Source organism: Schistocerca cancellata, chromosome 3 (assembly GCF_023864275.1).
Source record: "Schistocerca cancellata isolate TAMUIC-IGC-003103 chromosome 3, iqSchCanc2.1, whole genome shotgun sequence".
Lineage (NCBI taxonomy): Eukaryota > Metazoa > Arthropoda > Insecta > Orthoptera > Acrididae > Schistocerca > Schistocerca cancellata.
In genome coordinates this window covers 383,316,296-383,322,295 of record NC_064628.1, presented here as the reverse complement: position 1 = coordinate 383,322,295, position 6,000 = coordinate 383,316,296, and the positions used below count along the sequence as shown (strand labels likewise).

Genomic DNA, 6,000 nt, shown 5'->3' with positions numbered 1-6,000 from the left:
GGCTGCCAACTAGTGACGTCACACTCCCTGCAACAGTCACCATCGCCAATAATGAAACAGCTAGATCTCACGAAAAAGCATTTCAGTCCTAGTGGTGTCTGCTTCAAAGCACCATTTTATTTATTAACGTTTTATTTTAATTTTATTTTTTATAATTTTTGTAGCACTTCCACAAATGTAGTGCAACTGCAATGCAGCAGTCGCTTACAGTGTTCAAAATTTTTGTTATCTAATTTAACTGACGTGTTGTTTTTGCATAGTGATGATACTGAGGAGACCATTGACAATGGAAGTAAGGCCGATATTACACTAACAAATTTCTTTGTCCAATATCTTTGTCAAAGATATTTGATGGTGTAATAGGGAACTTTGTCAAATGTCGTCCAATATTTGATCAAATCTAGGGCCTCGCTGTAGATTTGATCAAAGAAGTCGCTTGTCTTCTGTTCACTGCAATGTGACATTACCACATTGAGCGCTAGCATCGCTGCATTCTGTCGTCTGTAGTGTTTTTATAAACATTGCCGGTAAATACAATTGGTGTGTGCCGACAACTACAAAATTAATAGAGATGTATGAAGCTGATGAGGCGCTTTACAACGTGAGGCACATTGAATACAAAAATACATTACGAAGATTGGAGACCAGACCTGACCTAACCTAACCTAACCTAACCTCTCTCCTGTAGCAAGGAATCAGTGTGTTACAGTGAGCCTGTCTTCTGCAGATGTAGCAGTTCTTAAGTGAATATTGTACTTTGTGATATGAGGATACACTTCATTGAGCACATACAGAAATGTATGCTCATCCATTCTTAAGTAATTGATGTACGACTTGACGTCCTCTACTATAAGCTCACGTAACAAGTTTTGTTGAATGCTTTTATCGTGTAGTCGTAAAACCCACGGCTTCACCCAGGTGTGTTTCCTTTTTTTTCCCCCGCTTCTCTTCCGCATGTGCACACAGTGCAATTGTGGTACATGCAACCGCTACGGTTAACAACAAGTTGTTGTTGTCAGCCATCTTCAACTTTGACGAAAAATATGATGACTGTAAGGCCGGTATTACACTATCAAATTTCTTTGTCCAATATCTTTGTCCAAAATCTTTGTCAAAGATATTTGATAGTGTAATAGGGACTTTGTCAAATGTCGTCCAATATTTGATCAAATCTAGGTCCTCGCTGTATATTTGATCAAAGAAACCGCTTGTCTTCTGTTCACTGCAATGTGACATGTTACCACATGGAGCGCTAGCATCGCTGCAGCGTACTGTCGTCTGTAGTGTTTTTATAACCATTGCTGGTAAATACAATTGGTGTGTGCCGACAACTACAAAATTAATAGAGATGTCTGAAGCTGATGAGGCGCTTTACAACGTGAGGCACCCTGAATACAAAAATAGATTAAGAAGATTGGAGACCTAACCTGACCTAACCTAACCTAATCTAACCTAACCTAACATAACCCTCTCCTGTAGCAAGGAATCGGAGTGTTATAGTGAGCCTGTCTTCTGAAGATGTAGCAGTTCTTAAGTGAATATTGTGCTTTGTGATATGAGGATACACTTCATTGAGCACATACAGAAATGTATGCTCATCCATTCTTAAGTAATTGATGTACGACTTGACGTCTTCCACTGTAAGCTCACATAACAAGTTTTGTTGAATGCTTTTATCGTGTCGTCGTAAAACCCACGGCTTCACCCAGATTAGATTACTTTTTCGTTCCATAGATCCGTGCTGAGGAGAGCCTCGTGGATGTGGAACATGTCGATTTTTTTTAAAGCTGAAATAACAATACTAATAGTATGAATAAATACAATACATTATTTGTTTCTATTAAAAATTTCGCCAATGGAGTAGGAGTTAGCCAGTAGTAAGTCTTTCAGGCTCCTTTTAAACTGATCTTTATTTCTAACTAAATTTTTTATGTTTGCTGGCAAATTATTGAAGATGAGTGTTCCTGAGTAGTGGACCCCTTTTTGAACTAAAGTAAGTGCTTTTAAGTCCTTGTGCAGATCATTTTTGTTCCTGGTATTGTATGTATGAACTGAGTTGTTTGTTGGAAAAAGAGATATATTATTTACGACAAATTTCATTAAGAAGTAAATATACTGAGAGGCAGTAGTTAGTATACCCAGTTCTTTGAAGAGGTTTCTGCAGAAGGTCCGTGAATTTACTCCACAAATAATACGTATTACACGCTTTTGGACCTTGAAAACTTGTTTGACTTCAAGATTTACCCCAAAATATTATCCCATATGACATTATGGAATGAAAGTATGCAAGCTTTTTCATTTTATGTTGCCTATGTCTGCTAACACTCGAATTGCAAATACAGATTTGTTAAGGCCTTTCTGCAGTTCTGTGGTGTGCTTCTCCCAACTGAATTTATTATCAAGTTGTAATCCCAGGACTTTTAAGACTGTCAGCCTCGTATGTATGGTTCCATTTTTTCCTCCCACTTCTTTTCCGCATGTGCACACAATGCAATTGGAGTACGTAGAACTGCTGCGGTTAATAACAAGTTGTTGTCAGCCATCTTGAACTTTGACGAAAAATTTGATGACAGTGTAATACCCCCTCTAGCGCTACGTCAAAGATCTTTGTCAAGTATATTGGACGGAATATTGGATCACATCTTTGATCAAATCTTTGACAAAGAAATTTGATAGTGTAATACCGGCCTTATACACGTTCTAGCGCTACGTCAAAGATCTTTGTCAAATATATTTGACGGAATATTTGATCACATCTTTGATAAAGAAATTTGATAGTCTAATACCGGCCTAAGTAAACTGTATCTACAATTACTGTATGTGAATTTTTGCCTATACGTACTTTTATAAAACTTTGTATCTGGACGTAAATATATTAAATTTTTGGCCCATGTTTTACTTGTTATTTAGGACTATAATGTCTTTTAGGCGTTATATGCTCATGGAAGTTTCGAGACGCCACCACGATCTAAACGTCTGTCTTTTAGAAGAAGTGATTGCGAGTAATTTGGATTCAGAGATATCTTGGCAGAACGTGATCGTAAGGGTGTTTCTGTGAATATTCTCCATCAGCCAAATACCCCAGGAACCTCAGTTCCTTTGCAAGGTTCTGAAATACTCACTGAAAATGCAGTTGACGACGATGTTGATGACGATAGTGAAGATGAGCCTACCATGATAAACTCCCAGTGTTTACGTCCTATACATTAGCAGCTGTGCATGACTACTCTGAAAAGGTAAACCAAATGCAGGTACAAGCAATGAATCTCCCGTGGTAGTAATCCTGATCTTGTTTCCATAGGAAATGATGGGAGGTTGCAAAGTGAAATCAACTCCATAAAACAATCGGGTATTCGCTTTTTGACAATTTCTACTTGTTTTCGTTGCTTATGATGACAATAAAGGTTAATTTCGTGAAAATTTTTAAAACTATATATTTTTTCATATTGCTAGGACTCAAAGGCTTAAAGTAAACATCTGCCACCCATCACTGAACACTTTCCTTGCTTCCCACCGACTCTTAAGTTACGACCATCTATCAGCCACAGCCGGCCGGAACGGCCGAGCGGTTCTAGGCGCTACAGTCTGGAACCGTGCGACCGTTGCGGTCGCAGGTTCGAATCCTGCCTTGGGCATGGATGTGTGTGATGTCCTTAGGTTAATTAGGTTTAAGTAGTTCTAAGTTCTAGGGGACTGATGACCTCAGCAGTTAAGTCCCATAGTGCTCAGAGCCATTTGAACCATTTTTCTATCAGCCACAAGATATCACTTTTCCTTAAAAGATTTCTCTACACGTAACATATGGCAAGCCATCTGCATCTACGACATACTCTGCAAATCGCTTTCAAGGGTCTGACAGAAAGCATATAACATGTTATCGCATGTTAGCGATTCTTCTCTTTCTGATCGCGTATGGAACGCGAGAACGATCACATACATAGAAAATATTGTGGGAAAAGCGAACCGAAGACTGCATTTTATTGGAAGAACAATTATAAGATGCAGTAGGTCTACTACAGAGACTATCTACATTACGCTTGTCTGTCCTTTTCTGCAGTACCGCTGCGCGGTATGTGATCCTTTCCAGATAAGACTGACGGAGGATATCGAAAAAATTCAAGAAAGGGCAGCTCGTTTTGTATTATCGCGAAATATAGGTGAGAGTGTCACGGGTCTGATACGCAAATTGGGCTGGTTATCATTAAAACAAAGGTGTTTTCCGTTGCGGCGAGGTCTTTTCATGAAATTTCAATCTCTAACTTTCTCCTCCGAATGCGAAAATCTTCTTCTGGCGCCCACCTACGCAGAGTATCTAATTATGACGCATCAGAGTACATTGTTTACGAACAGATGACTAGCTCCTCAAAACTTACAACACCCATAACATACACTTACGGAAAAATTGCAACATCAGGAAGCAGTTGAGCGACATAAACGAAAGTTGGCAGGCTTGTTTCTGCATCAGAACGGTGATGTCTACTCAAATTTCGCGCCAGGTGCACAAGTGTGTCATGAGGATGCTAATCAGATTTCCTTTAAATACACGCTGTAACGATCGTGAGCGTTAGTTACCTTTGAGATTGGACGAAGTGAGCTGATGTTAGCCAAGAATACCTTTAAGGTTACAAAGGCGCAATTATCAAAACGTCTCTGAGTTTGAACGAGGTTGTGTAGTTGGGCTATGACGAGCTGGATGTTCCTCCTATGATATTGCAGAAGGACTTGAAAGGAATGTAGCCTCTGTACATGAGCGCTGGCTGCGTTGGTCAGGCTTCGGATGGCCATGTAGCACTACCGATATGGAAGACCATCATGTTCGACGTATGGCTGTGACGCAGTGTACTGCATCTGCACCAGCAATTTGAGCAGCAGTTGGCACCACAGTGACACAACGAACTGTTACAAATTGGCTACTTCAAGGACAGCTCCAAGCAAGGCGCCCTGTAGCGTGCATTCCACTGATCCCAAACCAATGCCATTTACGACTTCAGTGCTGACAAGCAAAAGCTCATTGGAGGGCATCGTGGAGATCTGCTGTTTTCTCATGAAAGCTGGTTCTGCCTCAGTGCTAGTGATGGCCGAGTGTTGGTAAGAAGAAGGCCAGTTGGGGGTCTGCAACCAGCATGTCTGCATGCTAGACACACTGGACATGCACCTGGCGCTATGGTCTGGGCTCCGATTTTGTATGACAGTAGGAGCACTCTCGTGGTTATCCCTCTCACCCTGGCTGCAAATCTGTTTGTCCGTCTGCTTATACGACCCGTTGTGCTGTCATTTATTAACAGCATCGCAGGGGGTGTTTTCCAACAGGACAACGCTCGCCTGCAACCGCTGTTGTAACCCAGCAAGATCTATAGAGAGTCGACACATTGTCTTGGCCTGCCCGATCACCAGATCTGTCTCCAATCGAGCACATATGGGACGTTATTGGACGCCAACTCCACCATCATCCCTCCGTTGACTGAAGACGTGCAACAGACATGGAACACCATTACACAAACTGACAACCAGCACCTACACAATACAATGCATCCACATTTGCCTGCTTGCATTCAACATTCTGCTGTTACACAATTTATTAATGTACCAGCATTTCACATTTGCAGTGGCTTACCTCGTGCTTACATTAATCCTCTAGTACCGTTGGTTACACATATGTAACGTGAGTTTCATATGTGTTTTACTGGTCTTTAGCCATTGCTAGTTCACCAACGCCCACTGTTACACATTTGTACAAGCCATGCAGCTTATTCTGTGAGGAATAATTGGAACAACTGTACAAATATTATCTTTGACCATGTTTGTAACTTTTTAGGTGCTCCAGAGCAGAAGATGGTCGCCATCACGTCACGCAAAGTATGTGGGATCCTCTTTCTGTGTGGATAATATGTTTTTAATAGGTATATATTAAATATTATCTCTTTAAATGAGTACTAGTGGACCAATTATTTACATTCTTTTGGTTCTGCGTATTGAAATACCCTAGGAATGTTGAAATGA

At 40.6% G+C, this 6,000-nt stretch overlaps 1 pseudogene; it reads left to right on the top strand.

The window, feature by feature from the left end:
* Nucleotides 1-5,832: 5,832 nt before the first annotated feature.
* Nucleotides 5,833-6,000, top strand: part of LOC126176320 (uncharacterized) — a 38,680-nt pseudogene continuing 38,512 nt past the window's right edge.